General features: G+C 42.2%; 1 pseudogene; it reads right to left on the reverse strand.

The window, feature by feature from the left end:
* Positions 1 to 456: 456 nt before the first annotated feature.
* On the reverse strand, positions 457 to 19301 carry LOC109755872 (uncharacterized; annotated as a pseudogene).
* Between the last annotated feature and the right edge of the window lie 6132 nt (positions 19302 to 25433).

Below are 25433 nucleotides of genomic sequence, written 5' to 3' on the forward strand. Positions count from 1 at the left end.
AATTTCTAGAACAAACCATCACAGACCAGCGCCACCAGTAGAACATGGAAAATGCATATAACTCAACACATAAATAGATAACAAACCACAGATTGGTTTCTCAACACCAATATACCAACCTTCCAGCGACAACAAAACAATAGGTGATGCACATGCACTACCAGTGCCGCCAGTAGCACTAAGGATTGCGATGCATAATTTCATAATGGGCAGGCTTCTATATACCATGTGACACTTGCGATTTGGAAATTTCATTCGCCTTCACTTATAACAACAAAACTTGCGTTTACAATCACATCGATTACCACGAACCAGCATCACTTACCAACTTCTTAATGGTCTCCTAACTGATCACTGGCTTACTCTCTACTTTTGTTGTCTATCTTTGTCCCCCGTTCCACTTGGAGTATCAAGAAGTTTTTGGTTGTCTCTAAAAGGGTCTTCGCGTTAGCTTTATCATATGTGCTGAATAACAGAGATAGCATGATTAGAACAACAGCATTCAATACGCAAAGGTACTCATGCCATGTCAATATTTGCGTTCAAAGAAAGACTGGACAGTGTGAAAATAAAAAGCACTACAACAGGTGTCTTGGCAGGAACATACCTTCAGTCCGATGTGAGCAAGCTTGATCATGTTCTCCTCTGATTTACACCACTTCAGTAACATAGGGCAGCCAGAAATGGTTAGATGTTCAAGCTTGGTCAGTTGTATCATGCTGTCCGGCAAAGTCCTGATCCCCTCGCAGTAAATGATTCCAAAATTCTTGAGAGAGGTAAGGTCTCCTAACCACTGCGGTAGTGATGTCATGCTTCTGCCCGTAGACAAACTTAGTTCTTGTAGTGAAGTCAGCTCAACCAATCAACTCCGGAGTTTTGCCTGGTCAAGTGGCAATGATTCAAGAGAGGAGAGGTGTTGGATAATCTCAGTTGAGGTGGTCAGATCACTGCAACGTCCGATAGTTAACTTACGGGGGGCACCTTGCTGCAAGGGCACCTTGCTGCTACAAACAGTCAGATCAGTTATTGGACGAGAGGAAGCAGCACTGTGTGACAAGCTCTCACCCAATGATAATAGCACATTATCACAATCTATTATCATCAAGACCGATATATCTCTAGGGAGACATGGTTGTATCCTCAACTTTTCACATCGCTCTACGGTCAATGCCTCAAGCTTAGGGAACATTAACTCATTTGCACCTCCCTCCCCTCTGGTATATGCCGTGTTGAACTCTTCCAAGCTCTCCATACCATAGAGACCCATCTCTAGTAGATTTGGTAGTTGACAGAGTGGAGGTAAGCTCTTGCACTTAGGAAAATCACACAGATTTATCTTACAAAGATTAGGTAGGTAGTACCCAATGTCCATAAACCAATCAGGAATGCTGACACTCCTGTAACCAGTTATAGACAATATCTGTGCACTGCTTGGTGGCACTAGTTTTTCCAACACCTCCTGGTCATCCACAAACCTAACAGCAGCTACAGTCCATTGAAATGCTAGCATTTTAATTTTTTGTTTCTTGATCAGTTCTATACTCTCGGCCTCTTCTGCAGACTTCACATTTTCAAGTCTATCTATCGTCAGCATATCAGGATTTGTAGGTTGAAGCAGGGTGATATTGCTGCTACTTTTATCACTAGAAGGATGCACCACAAAGTGTGGCAACAAGGCAACATTTAACCAAGAGAGCCCTGATTTAACAAAGTTGTCCACATTTAGAAGCTTCAAATTAACTATTTGAAACATACTATCAGGAAGCTTCTCTATGTTGGAGCAGCCTACGAGGTCCAATGTATGAAGCTTCCTGAGGTTGCCAAAACTTTCTGGTATACTGGAAAGCCCTCGGTTCTCAGATAAGTTCAGATGCTCCAGATTGGAAAGGGTGCTGACAGAGCCAAGCAAGCTGTCAATTTGATCTTTTGACTGGGCCATAGCGTGCATGCACCCTGACAGATTTAGATACCTGAGTTTGGTTAGATTACCGATAACCTCTGTCAGACCTCTCCTATTTGCTACTATAATAAATTGAACTGATAAATCCAAATACTGAAGTTCTGTAAGACCGCCAAAAGCTTCTGATATAGACATATAACAACGCGATAAATCCAGATGCACCAACTGCTTCAGCTCCGCGAATGATTTTGGGAGTTTGCGTATTCCATGGCAACCTGATAAATCAAGATGCATCAGACCTTTCATATCACCAATTGACTCTGGCAGTGCTGAGAGATTATGAGAGCCTCTAAGGTTGAGGTAATTTAATTCTGAGAGCTTGGTGATACAATTGGGAATCATCTGATCTCGGATCCTTGGAGCACAAAGAAACCTCAATTGTTTCAACTGACCAACAGATTCTGGAAACTTCCTTACAAGGCATTCACTTAAATCCAAGACACAGAGGCGCGTACCTAGTGAAAATGCATTACCACGGAGTTCTAATTTGCCACAGTCTAGAAAATGCAGCACCTTTATATTTGCAGGAGAAGTCATGGATAACTGCAATGGCTTGCTACAATCTGTGAGAAATGCATAGAGGCATCTGTTTCCCACAACACTTCCATTATCGTTTACTTGATCGTCCAAGATCGCTCTTGCGAGGTCATGCACTAGGTCATGCATCGTGAACACTGTAACATCTTTGTCTCGCCGCCTATCATTCTGCAGCAAAAAGAACCTGAAGGTGAATTTTAAATTTATTTTATTTTGTAGAAGTATATTTATGAATGGAAGTAATTTCATTTAACTGTAAAAAGAAGTGTAAATAGAGTAGTATATATCAATGGAAGTACTTCATGGGGGTACAATATTTCCAACAGCAACAGCAACAACAACAACAACAACAAAGCCTTTAGTCCCAAACAAGTTGGGGTAGGCTAGAGGTGAAACTCATAAGATCTCGTGACCAAACTCATGGATCTGGCACATGGATAGCAAGCTTCCACGCACAACAATATTTCCATGACCATCAATTTGGAACAGTATTTTGACGCTGTGAATATAGTTTCTGACTAAAGCTGGTATGTTTGGATAGGTCCTTGAAGGATCAAGCAGTGGACGAAGTTGTACCTACCATGGTTAATTTGGCCAACCACTGCTGCCCTATATACATGCCCACATCGCAGCCCATAGTCCATATATAATCAGATTCAACTATGTTGCTCTATCCTACAACGCCTTCTCACTGCACTAGATCCTATGGTGGCGGGTTCAACCTCAGGTCAACAAGGCGCTCGACAAGGGGCCCGTGATCCCCACTCGTGCCTCAGAAGTGGTTGCTTGGACCATTGCACCACCGGCTGGTTCCTGCAAAGTGTTTGCAACTTTTTCTTCGTTCACATTCCACAATCCTTTGTTTCCATTTCTAAAACAGAAAATAGTTTCCGCATATACTTCTTTTAACTGTCTTGGCTGGCTAATATATGTACTCCCTCCACTAGTAGAAAAAGGGGCTTTCGTTCGGGCCTTGCCAGCCCATTAGTCCCGGTTCTGCCACGAACCGGGACCAATGGAGGCATTTGTCCCGGTTCGTGAGCCCAGGGGGCCGCCCGGAGCCTCGTGGGCATTGGTCCCGGTTCGTCTGGGCCCATTTGTCCCGGTTCTTGGCACGAACCGCGACCAATGGGCCTCGCTCCTGGCCCACAACCATTGGTCCCGGTTCGTGGCAGGAACCGGGACAGAAGGATGGCCTTTAGTCCCGGTTCCAGCCACGAACCGGGACAAATGAGTTGCCTATATATACCCCATCGCCGGCGAGCAGAGCACTCCACAGTGCTCTGTTTTTTGCTGGCCGGCGAGGGGGAGGGCATTGGATGCTCTAGCTCACCTCCTATGCACGTGAGGTGTTCGATGAAATGCCCGAGCCACACTAGTAAAGTTTTCTCCTCTCGAAGCTCGACCTCCGAGCTCCATTTTTTCCGAGATTTGTCTAGGTTTAGCGGTCCGTCACGCCCCGTCCTCGTCTTCACCGCCGTCGATTGCCCGCGCCGATCTCGTCGCCGGCACCATCGTGGTGAGCCTCTTGTTCTTATCTTCTTTCTGAAAAAAAATCTTACTTTAGATAGATACTTGTCTAATTTTCTTACTTTTGACACACATAATTATATATAATGCACGCAGATGAACCGGCAATGGATGTACGGTGACAGACACACCTCTGAGTACATTAAGGGCGTGCATAATTTTCTTGAAGTGGCTGAGGCAAACAAGCAGAATGGTTTTATGTGTTGTCCATGCCCTAATTGTGGGAATACGAGGTCTTACTCTGACAAGAAAATCCTTCACACCCACCTGCTTTATAAGGGTTTCATGCCACACTATAATGTTTGGACGAAGCACGGAGAAATAGGGGTTATGATGGAAGACAGCGAAGAAGAGGAGGACGATGACAACTATGTGCCCCCTGAATACGGTGATGCTGCAACGGGGGAAGCTGAAGATCAAGAGGAAGCTGAAGATCCAGAGGAACCAGACGATGTGCCCGATGATGATCTCCGCAGGTCATTGTTGATGCAAGGGAAAAGTGCGAAAGTGAAAAGGAGAAGCTGAGGTTCGATCGCATGTTAGAGGATCACAAAAAACGGTTGTACCCCAATTGCGAAGATGGCAACACAAAGCTCGGTGCCGTACTGGAATTGCTGCAGTGGAAGGCAGAAAATGATGTGCCTGACAAAGGATTTGAGAAGCTACTGAAAATATTGAAGAAGAAGCTTCCAAAGGATAACGAATTGCCCGACAGTACGTACGCAGCAAAGAAGGTCGTATGCCCTCTAGGATTGGAGGTGGAGAAGATACATGCATGTCCTAATGACTGCATCCTCTACCGCGGTGCGTACAAGGATTTGAACGCATGCCCGGAATGTGGTGCATTGCGGTATAAGATCAGACGAGATGACCCTGGTGATGTTGAGGGTGAGCCCCGCAGGAAGAGGGTTCCTGCGAAGGTGATGTGGTATGCTCCTATAATACCACGGTTGAAACGACTATTCAGAAACAAAGAGCATGCCAAGTTGATGCGATGGCACAGTGAGGACCGTAAGAAAGACGGGAAGTTGAGAGCACCCGCTGACGGGTCGCAGTGGAGAAAAATCGAGAGAAAGTTCTGGGCTGAGTTTGCAAGTGACCCAAGGAACGTATGGTTTGCTTTAAGCGCGGATGGCATTAATCCTTTCGGGGAGCAGAGCAGCAATCACAGCACCTGGCCCGTGACTCTATGTATGTGTAACCTTCCTCCTTGGATGTGCATGAAGCGGAAGTTCATTATGATGCCAATTCTCATCCAAGGCGCTAAGCAACCCGGCAACGACATTGATGTGTACCTAAAGCCATTAGTTGAAGAACTCTTACAGCTGTGGAATGGAACAGGTGTACGTGCGTGGGATGAGCACATGGGGGAAAATTTTGACCTAAAGGCGTTGCTGTTCGTGATCATCAATGATTGGCCCGCTCTCAGTAACCTTTCAGGACAGACAAACAAGGGATACCACGCATGCACGCACTGTTTAGCTGACACCGAAAGTATATACCTGGACAGATGCAGGAAGAATGTGTACCTGGGCCATCGTTGATTTCTCCCGACCAACTGTCAATGTCGAAAGAAAGGCAAGCATTTCAAAGGCGAGGCAGATCACCGGAAGAAGCCCGCCATGCGTACTGGTGATCACGTACTTGCTATGGTCTCTCATTTACACGTAATATTTGGAAAGGGTCCCGGCTGACTAGCTGTTCCGAATGACGCTGAGGGACGCACACCCATGTGGAAGAAGAAATCTATATTTTGGGACCTACCCTACTGGAAAGAGCTAGAGGTACACTCTTCAATCGACGTGATGCACGTGACGAAGAACCTTTGCGTGAACCTGTTAGGCTTCTTGGGCATGTATGGGAAGACAAAAGATACACCTGAGGCACGGGAGGACCTGCAACGTTTGCACGAAAAAGACGGTATGCCTCCAAAGCAGTATGAAGGTCCTGCCAGCTACGCTCTTACCAAAGAAGAGAAGGAAATCTTTTTTGAATGCCTGCTCAGTATGAAGGTCCCGACTGGCTTCTCGTCGAATATAAAGGGAATAATAAATATTCCAGAGAAAAAGTTGCAGAACCTAAAGTCACATGACTGCCACGTGATTATGACGCAACTGCTTCTGGTTGCATTGAGGGGACTTCTACTGGAAAACGTCCGATTAGCCATTGTGAAGCTATGTGCATTCCTCAATGCAATCTCTCAGAAGGTGATCGATCCAGAAATCATACCAAGGCTAAGGAGTGATGTGGCGCAATGTCTTGTCAGTTTCGAGCTGGTGTTCCCACCATCCTTCTTCAATATCATGACGCACGTCCTAGTTCATCTAGTCGACGAGATTGTCATTCTGGGCCCTGTATTTCTACACAATATGTTCCCCTTTGAGAGGTTCATGGGAGTCCTAAAGAAATATGTCCGTAACCGTGCTAGGCCAGAAGGAAGCATCTCCATGGGCCATCAAACAGAGGATGTCATTGGGTTTTGTGTTGACTTCATTCCTGGCCTTAAGAAGATAGGTCTCCCTAAATCACGGTATGATGGGAGACTGGCTGGAAAAGGCACGCTAGGAGCAGACTCAATAATATGCAGGGACGGGCATTCTTGGTCTCAAGCACACTACACAGTTCTACAGAACTCTACCTTGGTGACCTCGTATATCGATGAATACAAGAACAGTCTGCGCTCCAAACACCCGGAGCAGTGTGACTACTGGATTACATGTGAACATATCAGGACTTTCAGCACTTGGTTGGAAACACGTCTCAGAGGTGACACCACTGTTTGTGTTGAGTTGTACTCGTTGTCCAGGGGGCCATCTTCGACTGTATTGACTTACAAAGGATACGAGATAAATGGGAATACATTTTACATGATCGCCCAAGATCAAAAGAGAACCAACCAAAACAGCGGTGTCTGCTTTGATGCAGCAACCGAGAAGGGAAAGGACACATATTATGGTTACATAATGGACATATGGGAACTTGACTACGGACATGATTTTAAGGTCCCTTTGTTTAAGTACAAATGGGTCAATCTGTCAGGAGGCGGGGTACAGGTAGACCCACAGTACGGAATGACAACAGTGGACGTGAACAATCTTGGGTACATTGACGAACCGTTCGTCCTAGCCAATGATGTGGCACAGGTTATCTATGTGAAGGACATGTCTACCAGACCGAGAAAAATAAAAGATAAGGAAGCGAATACATCATACGATGAGCCAAAGCGCCACATAGTTTTTTCAGGAAAAAGGGACATTGTGGGAGTGGAGGGCAAGACAGACATGTCTGAAGATTATGAAAAGTTTCATGAAATTTCTCCCTTCAAAGTCAAGGCTGACCCAAGCATCCTGATAAACGATGAAGATTATCCATGGTTACGGCGCAATAAGCAAAGCACACAAGCAAAAAAAAAGTGAAGACTTTCTCTCCACAACTATTATGATGATACCATGCCAACTTTCAACCTTTTCGTAGTTCATTTGAAATGTCTGTTGTAACAGACGAGTTTCCGTATGAAATCCTGATACTTCGAAACAAATTGTCCGTTTTGTACACGAAGTGCATCCAATTTTTGCTGTAACCCTCTCTACTTTCTTGCACATGCTATGTGGGTGAAATGATGATACCATGCCAACTTTCAACCTTTTCAGAGTTCATTTCTAGTGCTTTTCAATTTCAGGGTATTATAGCTCAAAATAATCAGTAAATGCATGGAAAATAACAAATATCATAAAAAATAAATAAGTAATTAGAAACAGAATAAAATAAACTTTAATAAAATATATTAGTAGAAACAAAATAAAATAAACTTTAATAACATAAATAAAATTTATGAAACTAAAATTATCAACGTATTTTCTGTTCAAAACATTATAAGCAACCTCTGGTATTACTGAAACTAAAATTATATAAAATTGATGCAACTAAAATTATCAAAGCTTTTCTGTTCAAAATCATTAAAAGCAAAAGGAATTTTCATAAAATAAAATAAATAAGTAATTAGAAACAAAATAAAATAAAATAAATAAGTATTTTATTGTAAGTGGAAACAAAATAAATTAAGTAAAGCAAAAAAGAAAAGAAATAAACTGGGAATAATAAAAAAAACGTCACTTACTGGGCCACCACGGCCTGAATACGACTAGAAACCCACCCATGGGCCAGGCTTCAGGCCCGTAGAAGGCCCAATAGGCCCACAGGTAGATACAGTGTGTTTAGGCCCGAAAGCCTGCATTTGAGAGGAGCTCGAGAGGGCAGCGGGAGTGTGGCTTATAAACCACTCTCGAGCTCCCTCAGCTAGCGAGGTGGGACTAAACTTTCGTGCCACGATGCGGGCAGCACAAGGACTTTAGTCCCGGTTGGTGCCACCAACCGGTACTAAAGGTATACATTGGTACCGGTTCATGCCAACAACCGGTACCAATCCGCACCCTTTAGTCCCGGTTTGTGCCACAAACCGGGACAAAAGGCCTCTGCTTCCCGCCCTTTGGGCTGCTGAAAAGCGACCTTTGGTCCCGGTTGGTGGCACCAACTGGTACTAAACGTGTGCTTCGGTCCCGGTTGGTGCCACGAACCGGGACCAAAGGTCTGTCTATATAAGCCACACTTGTGAAATTTTCGGTTCAGTTCTTCTTCCCACTGCCCCGACGCCATCGCCGCGTGCTCCCCCGCCCCAACGCCGTCGCCGCGCGCGCCCCTGCCCCGACGCCGTCACCGCGCCGCCGCCCCCTGCCCCAAAGTCGTCGCCGCGCGCCGCCCCAGCCCTGACGCCGTCGCTGCGCCGCCCCGCGTCGTCACCGCCCCGGTCCGCGTCGCCCCTGCCCCGACGCCGTCGCCCCTGCCCCAACGTCGTCGCCGCGCGCCGCCCCTGCCCCGACGCCGTCGCCACGCCGCCCTGCGTCGTCACCGCCCCGGTCCGCGCCGCCCCTGCCCCGACGCCGTCGCCGACGCCGCCCCCAGTGAGCCCCGGCCCCCACGCCCCTGCCCTGCCTCCCGCCGCCGTGGCCGCCGTAAAAAATATATGATTAGATGATTTTTTTTTTGTTCATAGATGTGATTTTTTTGTTCATATATCATATGATGTTTTTATATTGTTCATAGATGATCGATCATATTTGTTCGTATGTATGCAAGCGAAGTCGTTGTAGTTAGTTGTACTGTTTAGGGTTAGGGTCGTCGAGGAAAGAAAATAGGAAAGAAGAAAAGAGGAAGAAAAGAGGAAGAAAAGAGGAAGAAGGAAGAAGAAGAAAATTAAGAAGAGGACAAAGAAGAAAAAAAGAGGAGAAGGAGAAGGAATAGAGGAGAAGAAAAAAATCTTCTCCTCTAGTCCTTCTTCTCCTTTTTTTTTCTTCTTCTCCTCTTTTTTTTCTTCTTCTTCCTCTTCTTATTTTTTATCGGGTATGTCGTTTTCGATATACCCCCTCCCCGATAACTTCGACATGAGTGGGGGGGGGTCGATAAATAATAGAACTAGTTAAACAAGTTTATTTTTAGTAAGTACTACTTTATTTTATTTATAGTAAGTGCTTAGTAGTTGAACTAGTTGATTTAATAAAACTACTTTATTTTACTATAGAAGTAGTTTATTTTTAGTAAGTACTACTTTATTTTATTTATAGTAAGTGCTTAGTAGTTGAACTAGTTGATTTAATAAAACTACTTTATTTTACTATATATAGAAGTAGTTTATTTTTAGTAAGTACTACTTTATTTTACTATATATAGAAGTAGTTTATTTTTAGTAAGTACTACTTTATTTTATTTATAGTAAGTGCTTAATTAGTAGTTGAACTAGTTGATTTAACAAAACTAGTTTATTTTACTATAGAAGTAGTTTATTTTTAGCAAGGAAATTAATAGAACTAGTTTGTTTTTTTAGTTAAAGCAATTATTCCCGCATCGACGTCGACGATGCCTATCCCGCATCCTCGTCACCGGCTTGATCAGAGGGGCCATGTCCGGGACCGGGCTCCGCCGGGCTGGTTTTGGGAGGTGCTACCTTCCGGGAGGCATAGGTTGGTGAGGAGCCAGCCCGTCGTTGACCTGATCCTTGTTTGGTGGCGGTCGCGTGGGCCAGTGACGGTGCCGAGGCTTCCGGACACCACGGAGGTGGTACGTCACCGTGTCAGCGAGGAGGACCAGCATGTCCGTCGCTACATGGTTGCGTTGGAGGGCAGGTTCGACAATACCTGGCAGGTTCTTCAGGGATCTCACTGGAGCTATGATCATGTGATGGTTCCTTCCCTTTGGGTGTCCACCGCCCGCGCCGATACCCGTCGGGCGCTACGGTTCTAGCTGTGCCGGCGATGTTGTATGTATGATAGTATTCGAGGTGTATTAGTGATAATATTCGACGATGTACGGACGCATGGAGATGATGTAGTTTTGCTTATAATTGAATGCATCCTAATTTGAATACTACTTTATTTTGCGATTTGATTTTTCTTATTGAATGCTCAAATTGGAAAACTACTCCTACTTTGAATGCTAAAATTGGAGAGCACTATGCAAGGCATATGCATATGATTAGTTGATAGCTTATAGGGTTTTTGTTTTCACAGAAATCTAGGAGCCCCCGGCACCTCCATCATCCCCGCCGTCGTCCCCGTCACCGACCCCCTCCGACATCGAGGTGAGACCAGCCAAATCCTCTTTTAGAAAGATAATTAAACGATATTTCAGGTTGACTTTAAGTCTGTCGAGTCTCCACCATATATGAGAGGACGAAGAATCCCGACTGTTGTCGTGGGGGTAGCTTCTCCTTCGTTCCCGTGTGCTAGAAAATTTGGTGTAATGCACTCGGGAACGAAAGGAGGAGCTACCATCACCGACGGTCGCAAATGTCAGAGAGGAATCAGTGAGGGAGAGTTCCACCATATATATATGAGAGGACGAAGAATCCCGACTGTTGTCGTGGGGGTCGCTTCTCCTTCGTTCCCGTGTGCTAGACATTTTGGTGTAATGCACTCGGGGACAAATGGAGGAGCGACCATCACCAACGGTCGAATGTATACACCACGTGAGCTGAGAGTTTTCAAGAAAAGACTCGACAAACCAATAGTCAACCCGTGATGAATAATAATGATCTAATTTAGTTTTTGTAGTACATATATTTAATTGTACAAGTTTAATCTTTGAATTATGAACGTAGGAAATGTCATCATCGGACGACGAAAGTCTCCCGGGGGAGTGCGGGTGGTGCCACGACGATCGAGGTTTGTACGACAGGCCTCACCTGGACGATGATCGGCGCTTCAGCATTAAGCTCGAGGAGACCTTCGATGTTGAAACGGTACACAACGGCGACAAGTGTTTTTTTCGTAATTAAGCATGACTTCAACTATTTCAACGTGTAATTTTCATCTTTTACAATTCGAGTATAGCTTATCCCATGCCATGCAAGACGCTATGTCTTGGAGAGGATGGATTTTGAAGATCATGAAAATTTTGAAACGAAGAAAATTCACCTAAGGACCCATCATGATGTGGATTTTGAAGTAAATCTGTATAATGCTGAAAGCGTAACCCATTTTGGTTGCAAAAATTGGAAAGCATTTTGCAAGATGTATGGTTTTGATGAGGGTATGCTTGTCACCATGGATCTTGGTGATCCTGAAATTGAGCAAGACAATATGGATATTTGGGTCCTTGTTGATACGCCTCCAGTTCTACCGCTATGTGAGTTTCTCAAACATAGTTATTAGCTAATTTATATTTTTTATTTCAAAATAGTTGACAGCTTATTTCCATTGACAGCTTATTTTGATTGTTCAAACAATGTGCGGAACATGGTAGAAAAAACCCACTACACCGATGGCTCCGAATTAACTTATCAGGAGAAAAATCATCTGGTCGGATTTTGTACTGATATTGAGAATTACAATATCTACAATCAAACTCCTCAACATTATGGTCAATACGTGCCACTAGTGCACGTGTTGAACTACGGTAACTACCATGGAGATACCCTGGTAAGATATTTTACTATTACGACATTCGTGCATCTTTTGCATACTTCTAAAACTAGTACATCATTGCTAACTATGAAGTTATTACTATGTTTTTCAACAGAGAATCCCAGAGGATTGTGTGCCTCATTTGATGTATCAGAATGGCAGCCTTCGTGTTTTGAACATATATCCAGGTCATCCTACGAATCTCAACTGTCCATACCAGATTTCTCAAAGAAGTGGAGACATGCTAATCAATAAATGGAAAAAATGTATGGAAAGTCGTAAGGAGGTTCTTGGAAGCAAAAGGAAGTGAAGCGCAAGAATTGGAGACAGGATGATCTCCATTCTCCATAATGGAGAGTCAGGGTCTATATTGTTTTATGCTATTTTACCTTAAAGAAGGTATTTAGGTCCTACCTAATACTGATGATCATGTGCTAAGAACAAAGTAGGGTTGGTTCTATGACTATCAAGATGATGATCGTATGACTTATTATTAATAACGAGTAGAAGTTGTATGATGATGATTAGTAGGACTTGTTATTATGATGATGCATGATGCAAGCATGAAGAGTTATTATATATCTGTGGGTGAAATGAACATGGATTGGATTGAAGTGAAGGCAACATGCATGTGGTGCATGTCGAAAGTAGTACAATCCAAACTTGATCAAGTTAGGATTAGTATTACTTTCGACATGCACCACATGTTGCCTCACTTCAAGCTAAGTCATGTTTAGGCATAGCAATAGCAGTAGCACGGAGATAAGAGAGGACACATATCTCTATTAGCTACCTATACCAACCTAAATTAACCCCCAAAACCCCTAAACCACCTCCTTTCAAAAAAAACCAGCCGCTGAAATGCTGACGCGTGGAAGCTTATTGGTCCCGGTTGGTGCTACCAACCGGGACCAAAGGCCCTCCTGCCTGGGCTCGCCGGAGCGTCCACGTGGAGGCCCATCTGTCCCGGTTTGTATAAGAACCGGGACTAAAGGCCTAGGGCATTAGTAACGACGTCGACCCTTTAGTCCCGGTTCCCCAACCGGGACATATGGGCCTTATGAACCGGGACAAATGGGCCTTTTTCTACTAGTGCTCCGTCCCAAAATTCTTGTTTCAAATTTGTCTAAAGACGGATGTATCAAGTCACGTTTTAGTATTAGGTACATCCGTATCTAGACAAAGTTAAGACAAGAATTTTAGGACGGAGGGAGTATTAACTTGGTATTGTATGATAGAAAATAATAAGACACGTTATAATTGTGGTTAGATATGCACAAATGATATACATATGGTTCTGTACTTCTGTTAGACCCATGTTAATATACTAAGGGGTATGCGTGCTTCGCCAAGCTAGTGATTAACTTGTTTGAAAAGGTTAATAGCATTTTTCATCAAGCGAGTTAATGTTATGGTTGGATTCAGGTAACATCATCCCAAGATTGTATACTTGTCATTTACAAAATATTGTATACTTATCCACTGACGTGAGGAAATTACATAGCCTTGTGAACTACTCCCTCCGTTCGGAATTATTTGTCTCGGAAATGGATGTATCTAGAACTAAAATACGTCTAGATACATCCATTTCTGCGACAAGTAATTCCGAACGGAGGGAGTATATATAATGCTTCTGCTCCGGGAGTCATCATGAAAATAAATAGTACGTGTGAGTTGGAATTTTTTGAAAAGGAGGAAGTCCCCTGACACGTGTGAGTTGGAATACATGAGGACGAAAAATAGTAGTAATACATAATAACTCACCATAGGTGGCTTTGCATACTGAAGGAAGGACATGCCCAAAAGTTGCGTGACATACTTCTCGCAGAGCTGCATGGAGTCAAATATCCTAGACCACTCATTGAATCCAAGAGCTATCCATTGGTGAATTAAATCATACTTCACTATATTATGACCTTTTGCAAAGACTGCACAATAGGTAAAGCACAACTTCAACCATTCTGGCATATGAGTATAGCTTATCAGCAAGGGCGCGAGCACTTCATGATCTCTTGATGATGATTCCTCCAAAATAGATGCATTCCAGATATAATTGTCTCTTACTGACTCCCATTCATCAAATGTCTTCCCCTTCAGCGTGTATCCAAGTGATTGAGCCGCTAAGGCCACACCTCCACATTTGGTTGCAATCTCCCTTCCTATATGCTTCAATTGTTTTTTTGTCAACTTGACCTTTAAAGGCAGTTTTCTGTTTTATTATTTTCTAGCAGATTTTATTTGTTAAAGTCTCTAGCTTGTATGGCTCAACTGTATGACAAATTTCCCTTGCAATGGCTTCATCTCTTGTGGTTACGATAACTGTCACCATGCTGCCTGCACCAACCCTTAGCATAGCCATCAGAGATTTTAGTGTATCTGGATTCTTCTCCCACACATCATCTAAGACAATAAGAATCTTCTTACCAGCAAGTAGCTCTCTGAGTTTAATATGTATCATCTGCCTTTCAGCTACATGGCTCTCCTCTGATAGCTGTGATATTATAGAGTTGCCAATTTTATTCAGGACAAGATTTTGGGACACATAGACCCAAACCTTAGAGTAACCTGCAAACTGAGCATCATTGAAAACTAGTTGGGCCAACGTTGTCTTACCAATACCTCCAAAGCCATATATTGGAAGGACGGTGAACTCAAGTGAGATACTCCCAGATAAAGTAGCCACTATGTTATCTCTTTCTTCAGTCCTCCCAATGATCAGTGATTCTTCAACATTTGATGATGTTTCCTCTATGTCAGTTTCTTGCTGCACATTAGAGTTATCACCGGACATCAAACTGACATGCTGGTTTTGATTTGTCATATCATATAGTTCTTCTGTCAACTTCTTTAACTCATTAGCCATCGTATTCTCTGGAGCAATTGTGGGACCCGGGGCCACAGCTGCTGACTGCAAGTTGGAAGTACATGGAAAGATCAGAATAGATATCATGGTCATAATTTCGTGGAATATAAACTCGTGAGATGCAAAATTGTACATATCTGTAGCCTAAATGAGTTTACACTTATTTCAAATTAAACCAAAGTAGTAGATGATTTTTAGTTAAACTCTTTGAAGAATGTGCAAACCAGCTGGGAAAAGCAGCAAGACAGTAATACGTCAAGATGAAACCTTGGAGAAAATGCAGCACCGGAAACATAAGAAGTTTCATAAGGCATGTATACGTGCCCATACCTTTGCGATGAACTACTACTCGCCCCAGTTTCAGTAGCGAACTCATCCGCATTTCGTGTTGCACCAAGCCTATCAATTATATGCTGAATATGTAGTCGTTTCGCTGGGTTAAGGTTAGCGCACTCAATCGCTATCTCAGTGTATACTCGTACTTGTACCAGTTGTTTGTCTCCCAGAGATTTCTCCAACCTACTTCTCCACCTCTCAAGTGCCTAAGAAATTGCCATCCTGAGTTATGATTTATGTAGAGGGGCAACATATATTTTTATAGAATCCATCTTCCGCATATCCTCATATATATAAAGCCACTTCTTCTTCAGTACAACCCCCCTAACACATCAACGGACAAAATCTGTCAATACCCCTTCATAATAAAGGGTAAGATGGTCTTTCTAGAAAATACGACGCGGAGATCCGTCACTGAGTCCGCCTTGGGCCAGCCCATTAGTGAGCATGAGTAGCACGGATTGAAAGTCCAGAAAAACAATGCGCCTATTAGGCATCGAACACAGGACCTCCAGGGGTTGTAAAAATCCAAATAGCCACTAGAACAATCACGGTTTGGTTACACTTCAGTGGCGCAGTTATTTATAACCTAGTATGGACGTAGTGTAGGAGTTTCTTTATTATAAATATGGTAACATATACAAATCGTTATTGTACAACCAGGCCGACATTCTAGATAAAGCGTTTTTCATAGCTAAAAAAATGTGTTTCTTCATCTATTGGAATATTTTTTAAATATGAAACATTTTCAAAATTTGGACTTCTTTTGGAAACACGATTTTTTTCAAATTTCTGAACCTTTTTTACGAAAAATACTTTGATTCTGTGAACATTTTTCAAATTTTGAGAACAGTTTTTCAGAATTTTAAACATTTTTCTGAAACTGCAGACATTTAAAAAAAGAATACTTTATCAAATTTGTGAACATTTTCTATAACATGAATAAAAATCCGAACATTTTGAAAACGCACACTTTTTCAAATTGGCGAGCATTATTCGAAAGCACAAACATTTTTTAAAAATTTAGGAATATTTTTTCAAATATACTAACATTTTCTGAAAGCATTTCTTATTTTCTAGGGCCTAAGCATTTTTTTTGTTTTTTGTCTCTTTATGTTAACTCATTTTTCTACTTTTGAACTTTAATATCCTTTGTGAAACTTGTATAAAAATTTGATTTTTTTTGGCATAACATAAAATGTCCTTCTTTTCAAATATTATTTAAAATTCAAAAGAATATTCTAGAATTTCATAAAATTTTCCAATTTCGAATTTTTTTGTTCACAAGTTAAAAAATGTATACGTTTAAAAAAAGTTTATAATTTTTTAAAAGTTAATGTTTTGCGAGTTTGAAATTTCCATCATTTTTCAGAAAAAAAGTTCAAGTTAGTAAAATTTTCATACATACTTTGGAATTCCACAATTGTTGAAAAATTTCAAGAAATAGTTTGGAAAAAATAAAATGTTTATGTGGAGAGATAATGACGGGAATTACAAATACAGTCATCTAACTGGTTTATTTTAGGCTATGGATAAATGATTCTAGCTTCTTGTAAGAGCCTGACATGGACATATGAGGCATCCATACCTGGTTTGAATGACCTCCGACACCGTTTACATGTTACGACACGTCCGACCATTTATCACCTATTTTCATCGAGAAAACTCTAGAAATGCAAAAAAAATTAAAAAATCTAAACAACTCTGCATTTCCTTACCAAGAAAACTCTAGAAAAATACGAAACTTGTTGAAAACCAAAACAATTTGTCATGGTGCCTTGAATTGTTCATACGAGGCCATGAAAAAAATTAGGAAATTTTCAAGGATGTCAAAAACTGACGTGCTCTCTAACACACCCTTTCTGGCCAACCTGAACACCTTCCGTTGAACATGATGTTTTCATGGACATCCTTGAAATTACCCCAACTTTTGCCACTAGGTGGACATGCCCATGGTAGGCATCCATGGCAGGTTTGAACTACTTCCGACACCATATGCAAGTTGCGACACGTCTAGCCATTTATCGACCTTTTTTGACCGAGAAAACTTTAGAAAATACATTTTTTTTTCGAAAACCCAAGCAACTTGGATTGGTGCCTTGAATTGGACATACAAGACCATGGAAAAAATATTGGGGGCATGGATGCGTACCATGGGCATTCTAGCTGCTGGCAAATGTTGGGGTCATTTCAAGAATGTCCAAATCAACACCATGTTCAACATAGCGTGTCCGAATAGTCATCCATGCCAGTTTTGAAGGAAAATGTATTTAAAATCATAATTTACATAGATACTTAAAGCTATCATTTTAAGTTTCTAACATAACTAATAAATACAAAATGATAGAACTGAAAACAACAAATGCTTTTTTAAAGCATTTAATAAATATATAAATGAAAAAGAGTTTTAAATCATAATTTAAAATAGTAACTTAAAATTGTTATTGTGGTATTTAAATTTTTTGAACAGGTTTCAAACAAATAATAAAGTTTTAAAAGAAGAAAAGATAAATTTAGAAAAAAAAGAGAAAAAAAATCTTAGGCCTTGCCTAACTAAGCGACGGCATCGCTCCTGTTTGGCGACTATTGGAATTTGTTAAGAATTTTAAAAATGTTCTCATTTTCAAAATAATTGTTCAAAAATTGAGAAAATGTTCAGGCAAATTTAGAACACTTTTTGGATATCATTTATTTTGTCTCATTTCTGAAAAAATGTAATTTAAATTTTTGTCCGTGCTCTCAGAAAATGTTTGTTTTCACAATTTTGTGTGTGCTTTTCGAAAAATTATTAACATTTTGAAATTCTGGACAATTTTTAAATACAAACATTTTTTGAAATTACCTAATAATTTCCGAAAATGCAAATATTTTTTAATTTATGAACAAAATTTGGAAATAACGAATGTTTTGAACTTTTGAACAACATTTTGAAAGCGCGGCCATTTTTTGAAAAAGAAAGAAGAAACGTAACATGAAAAGGAAAATAAACATATAAAAAGATATTATGGAAAAAAGGCCAGTTCACAAAGTGTAGCTAAAATCTTTAATAAAATTCCCAGCGCGTGCATTACTTAAGGTGTCTAGCTTTAGATTGTTCACTAGAGGCACACTGTCGCAGTGGTTGTGGACGCAGTTATTGTTTTAAGGTGTCTGCTATTTTCATGGCATGCGCGGGACTCAAATAAAGCAGAGAGGCAAAATAATGATAAAAAAACAGGCATGAAATGTTTGTTAAAGGAGGCATAAATCATAGCAAAACCTCATGCCACCTAGAAACAACAGGCCTTCAGCCATTACAAAGATTTGTAATTGCACAGCAAGCAACACACTAACATAACAAGCAACAAAATATATAACTATAGGGATAGAGTGACAATTTATCACGCATAACTATAAACATGTTACACTTATAACACTGCTCATCTAGATTTTAATAGATGGTAACAGCATAAGATGCATCGTGGAAACATGTCATTATTCATACGTATATAATTTTACGGTTACCGATACCATGTGGGAAAATGTTTGATTCTTGTGCAGCTAATTTTTGCTTTGCAGTAGTATGTGATACAAAAATGATGTTATGCTATGTCTAAATGGAAGAAGGATATAATACAAAGCAGTGTAACACAGTAATTTTGAAATCAAGCCTTTATATTAGAACAAACTCATCTTACATTGTCAATATCAGCATATCCCCTGTCTCCTGTTAGTATCTCTATGATTATCATACCAAGACTATAAATGTCTAACTTCAATGTGATCTGTCTGCGCGTATAAAATTCTGGTGCCAAATATCCTCTGCATGAATATTTATAAATGTAATCAAATAATGGAAAAGGGGATTGATATTCATTCATACATGACAAAAAAATATTACAGGGGAGTCATAGCGAGCTTACATAGTTCCAATTAGTTTTGATGTAATAGCCTGGCTTTGCTTTTCATCAAAGCACCTCGATAGACCAAAATCAGCAATTTTCGGTAACATATTATCATCTAGCAGTATATTTACTGGTTTAAGATCCAAGTGAACGATGTGATTTTGGTGAAGATAATATAAACCATCACAAATTCCATTGATGTTGGCGTGGCATCTGAGCCCAGCCAGCCACTCCATTGTGGAGCGTGAAGCTTCGGATGTTACAGTCTCTCACTCGCATGAGACCGTTGGGCAAGTTTCTGTGCGTGACAAGGTCAATGATATTCTCTTTCAGATAGAGATTCACAGCTTTCTCAAACGTTTGGAGGCGGCTAGCCCTGCATCTGGCAAGGCGATTGTGGAGGAGGCTCTCGGGAGCAAGAGAATGAAGAGTGGCGCCACAAGAAAGGCGTCCGCAGTCGCTTGATGGATGGTCACCTGTCTCTTGGGTTGTCCTTTTGGTCTGATTTGTCTTCACGGATTTGGTGGTGCATGTGGTCTTCGACCGTGTTACTCTTGTTGAGGGTTTCTTTGCGATGTAGCAGTGTGAGGGTTGGTGGTCGTTATGTGTTGGGTATGTTTGTAGGGTTGATCACGGGTTTACGTGGTTGCATGCTCCGTGAGTAGTCCACATGTGGTTGGTTTGTATCGATTTTCGCCTGGTTTTCCGTTGATTAGCTGGGCAATTCTCTTCTGCTTAATTAATCGATGAGGCAAATTTTTTGCCTCCGTTTCGAAAAAAAAAAAAATTCCATTGATGATTTGGTAGCGGTTTGTCCATTCAAGTCCACAAGATACATCTACAAAATGGAGAGCAGAAAGTTGGTTTTGTATTTGAGAAACTTGAAGTCCTTAGTCACTAGACACTAAATAAATGGATGCTTGAACCAAATACATGCGACATCATCCTACCGGTGATGTGCTTATCTAGACTGCCTTTAGGTAGATATTCAAAGCAGAGTAGCTTTTGTCGTACATCTGCTAAGACAAGTTTTCCCTGGTAGTCTACCATTTCCCCTTGTGTGTCAGATCAATATCCTAGGAATCGTACTATATTTGTGTGCTTTCCTTCATCAGACAACGAATTTCTTCACTGAATTTCTTCTCATCCATATCAACCATATTGCAAAGCTTCTTCACAGCAACAGTGCCATTGTCAAGCATTTTCTTTTTTGGAACGAAGACGCTAGGAGCGTCCGGCTTTAAATTAATAAAGCCACTCGGCAGCATTCAAACAAGGTTCGGAAGGAAAAGAAGACCATCTAGGTCAGTAAGTATCGCAATACTGAAGGAAATATGCCCTAGAGGCAATAATAAAGTTATTATTTATTTCCTTATTTCATGATGAATGTTTATTGTTCATGCTAGAATTGTATTAACCTGAAACTTAGTACATGTGTGAATACATAGACAAAACATAAGTGTCCCTAGTATGCCTCTACTTGACTAGCTCGTTTATCAAAGATGGTTATGTTTCCTAACCATAGACATGTGTTGTCATTTGATGAACGGGGTAACATCATCAGGAGAATGATGTGATGGACAAGACCCATCCGTTAGCTTAGCATTATGATCATTAAGTTTTATTGCTATTGCTTTCTTCGTGACTTATACATGTTCCTCTGACTATGAGATTACGCAACTCCCGAATACCGGAGGAACACCTTGTGTGCTATCAAACGTCACAACGTAACTGGGTGATTATAAAGATGCTCTACAGATGTCTCCGAAGGTGTTTGTTGGGTTGGCATAGATCGAGATTAGGATTTGTTACTCCGTGTATCGGAGAGGTATCTCTGGGCCCTCTCGGTAATGCACATCACTATAAGCCTTGCAAGCAATGTGACTAATGAGTTAGTTGCGGGATGATACATTACGGAACGAGTAAATAGACTTGCCAGTAACGAGATTGAACTAGGTATGAGGATACCGACGATCGAATCTCGGGCAAGTAACCCACCGATGACAAAGGGAACAACGTATGTTCTTATGCGGTTTGACCGATAAAGATATTCGTAGAATATGTAGGAGCCAATATGAGCATCCAGGTTCCGCTATTGGTTAACCGGAGATGTGTCTCGGTCATGTCTACATAGTTCTTTATTATCAAAGGACAGCAACATAACCACAAGCAAATTAAACCAATCATAGCAATTCCCCAATTACCGATAGGACAACGAAAATATACTCAGACATCATAGGATGGCAACACATCATTGGATAATAATATGAAGCATAAAGCACCATGTTCAAGTAGAGGGTACAGCGGGTTGCGGGAGAGTGGACCGCTGTAGATAGAGGGGGGAAGCTGATGGAGATGTTGGTGAAGATCGCGGTGATGATGATGGCCCCGGCGGCGTTCCGGCGCCACCGGAAGCGAGGGGGAGAGAGCCCCCCTCCTTCTTCTTCTTCCTTGACCTTCTCCCTAGGTGGGAGAAGGGTTTCCCCTCTGGTCCATGGTCTCCATGGCGTGGGAGGGGCGAGAGCCCCTCCGAGATTGGATCTGTCTCTCTGTCTCTCACTCTTTTTGCGTTCTCAGATGTGGCCTTTCACCGTTTCTTTTATAACCGGAGATCCGTAACTCCGATTGGGTTGAATTTTGGACACCATCTCTATCCGGGAATTAGCTTTCTTGTGGCAAAAGAAGGGCTCCAACCGCCTTACGGGGTGGCCACGAGGGTCCAGGGCGCGCCACCCTGCCCCGTGGCCCCCTCGGGCATCGTATCGCGTTGATTCTTCTTCCCAAAAATCACAAATATTCCAAAAAAATCTTCGGCAGTTTTTATCCCGTTTGGACTCCGTTTGATATGGATTTTCTGCGAAACAATAAACATGCAACAAACAGGAACTGGCATTGGGCACTAGATCAATATGTTAGTCCCAAAAATAGTATAAAAAGTTGCCAAAAGTATATGAAAGTTGTAGAATATTGGCATGGAACATTCAAAAATTATAGATATGACGGAGACGTATCAGTTCTCGAACCCGTAGGGTCCGCGCGCTTAACATTCAACGACGATTTGTATTATGAGTTATGTGATTTGATGACCGAAGTTTGTTCGGAGTCCCAGATGAGATCACGTACATGACCAGGAGTCTCGAAATGGTTGAGAGGTAAAGATTCATATATTGAAAGGCTATATTCGGACACTGGAAGTGTTCCGGGTGATACTGGGTCATCGGAAGGGGTTTCGAGCAACCCCCGGCAAAGATATGGGCTTTATGGGCCAAGTAAGGGAACACACCAGCCCACAAGGGGCTGGTGCGCCCCCTATAGGGCCAGCCACGTGGGGAGAAAGGGAAAGGAGAGGAGAAAAAGGAAAGTATGAAGTAGGACTCCTATTTCCTTCCCCTCCCGCCTCCTTCCTTTCCCCCTTGTCCAAATATGGTAAGGGGGGCGAATTGGACTAGGGGCCCAAGTAGGATTCCTCCTACTTGGGCGCGCGCTAGGCTGCCTCCCTCCCTCTCCCTCCTTTATATACGTGGGGAGGGCACCCCTAGAACACACATCAATTGTTCCTAGCCGTGTGCGGCACCCCCCTCCACAGTTAACACCTCGGTCATATCGTCGTAGTGCTTAGGCGAAGCCCTGTGCCGGTAACTTCATTATCACCGTCATCACGCTGTCGTGCTGACGGAACTCTCCCTCGGCCTCAACTGGATCTAGAGTTCGAGGGACGTCACCGAGCTGAGCGTGTGCAGATGGCGGAGGTGCCGTGCGTTCGGTACTTGATCGGTTGGATCGCGAAGACGTTCGACTACATCAACCGCGTTACTTAACGCTTCCGCTTTCGGTCTACGAGGGTACGTGGACACACTCTCCCCGCTCGTTGCTATGCTTCTCCTAGATAGATCTTGCGTGATCGTAGGATTTTTTTTTGAAATACTACGTTCCCCAACGAATACAACAAATAGTTCAAAAGCACGCAGGCTTAAACATATCTAACATAAGGATAAACAAGCCCAAACAGCCTCCGCAAGGATGAAGGCGTCCCCAAAAGCAGCTCAGCCGTGCGTCGCGTCACTAGTAGAAAAGGGGGCTTTTGTCCCGGTTGGTAAGAGACTTTAGTCCCGGTTTTTGAAGCGGGACTAAAGGGTCGTTACTAATGCCTCCCCCCTTTAGTCCCGGTTCTTACACGAACCGGGACTAAAGGCCGTCCACGTGGACGCAGCCTGGAGCTCCACCTTACCAACCGGGACTAAAGGAAATTTTATGAAATTTTTTTTTGCAAATTTTTTTAATTTTTTTTTTTATTTTCAACATTCCAAATCATCTAACTTCCCGGACGGTCACCCATCCTCTCACTACTCCAGCCTGAGCACGCTTAACTTCCGGGTTCTATTCTCCCTCGTTCCCAAGTCTGCACTTGTTGTTTTCCTGACAATAGTAAGATGTCAATTCTATTAACCCTCAGGAATTTAGCTTGAGCATGAAGTGACACATTTCACTGTTTGAGTTTGAAACTATTGTTTTAAAAAACAATAATTATTTAGTAACACTAATATTTCTGGAATAATTAGTTTGACCACAGTTTGACCACAGTTTGACCAGATTTGACCAAAATTCAAAAAAACTGAAATAGTTTTTTAGTAACACTAATATTCTAGAATAATTAGTTTGACCATTGTTTGACCATAGTTTGAATTTTTTTGATTTTTTTGCCTCTCTAGATCTTAAAAGCCCCGTATCTTTTTTTCTGTTAGGTTTTTGAGGATTTTGAAAATGTTTAACGCCCCCTGTTAAATTCGGATGTAAATTTTCGAGTAGATGATTTTTCATATAAAAAACTTTTTCATCCGAGTTCGTATGCAAAAGTTATGCCCATTTTAAGAAATTCCAGAGAGATTTTGCAAATAAAGTCGAAATTCATGTTTGTTAATTTTCCCAACAACTAGACCACATATCACATGGGAAACTTATTTTATTTTATTTTTTTGACATTTCCATCATTTTCTTTTGTTTTTTCTAAAACTGAAAAGGCGGTCCGGGGGGGTAGAGTTTGATGGGCTCTTTAGTACCGGTTCGTGCCATGAACCGGTACTAATGCCTCAAAGCCCATTAGTACCGGTTGGTGGCATCAACCGGGACTAAAGGACTAACCTTTAGTCCCGGTTGGTGCCACCAACCGGTACTAATGGGCATCGCACCCTTTAGTCCCGGTTCGTGGCACCAACCGGGACTAAAGGGCCCAGGTGAACCGGGACTAATGCCTTAGCCGCACGAACCGGGACCAATGCTCACATTAGTCCCGGTTCGTGACTGAACCGGGACTAATGTGAATATTGCCCTGTGACGAAAGCCCTATTTTGTACTAGTGCGTCTTGCCTGGCCAACGTCTGAGTCATCCTGATACGCTCCAAGACTTCCAACATGCGCTCAACATCGCGCTTCTTCCCGAACGGTGTCCACATCTGTAATGCTCCTGCATGAGTTTCATGAATGGTTTGTTTTCGAATCCTATCTCTCTGGGGAAAGGTATCTTTTTTCAATTCGAAGTTGAATATCAACAACTTATTACACAGAATCCAATTTTTTTAGAGCGAGTTGAAGGAGTAGGTTTTATTAGCGGAGAAGAAGCAGTAAATTGGGGCTTATCGGGACCGATGTTACGAGCTTCTGGAATACAATGGGATCTTCGTAAAGTAGATCCTTATGAGTCTTACAACCAATTTGATTGGAAAGTCCAATGGCAAAAAGAAGGGGAAATAGGTGGCATTTGAAGATCACATTAGCGGGATGGTTAGGGAATTTCTTCTCTATCATAATTTTGTGACGAGTCGTCCAAATACCCCAAAGCAGCACCCCTACACAACGCCAAGCTATTCTAGCACTGGATCCCTTTTGGGTTTTGATCAAGGTGAGAAGATCCGCACCCGATCGAGGAGGGATTCTAATTTGTGTGACACGCCTCCCTAACCGCGCTCTACACAAACTTGGCTAGGTGGCATCTAAAGTACACATGGTTTGCATCTTCACCTAGACCGCAAACCGAACAGGACCCGTCAGACGGGCCATTACGTTTAGCTACATTGTCGGAAGTTGGTAACCGGTTCCTAAACATTTGCCACAAAGAAGATTTTTACCTTGAGTGGCAAACCGGCCTTCCAAAGCCCCCTGGCTATATCCAGCGCACTCCCCTCAGTAAGTTTGCTATATAGCGATTTCACCGTAAACTTCCTGGAGTCCGTCAGGTTCCAGTCCATGACGTCGGTCCCCAAGCCTAGTCGCAAATCCTCAGTTTTCTGCACCAAGTCATCCCATGACTCACGTTCGGTCAAGCCAAAACCGGGTGGATTGACCGTTGTTAATCCGGAACTTGGCCCCGACCG

The sequence above is a fragment of the Aegilops tauschii genome, chromosome 7, assembly GCF_002575655.3.
Source record: "Aegilops tauschii subsp. strangulata cultivar AL8/78 chromosome 7, Aet v6.0, whole genome shotgun sequence".
Taxonomy (NCBI): domain Eukaryota; kingdom Viridiplantae; phylum Streptophyta; class Magnoliopsida; order Poales; family Poaceae; genus Aegilops; species Aegilops tauschii.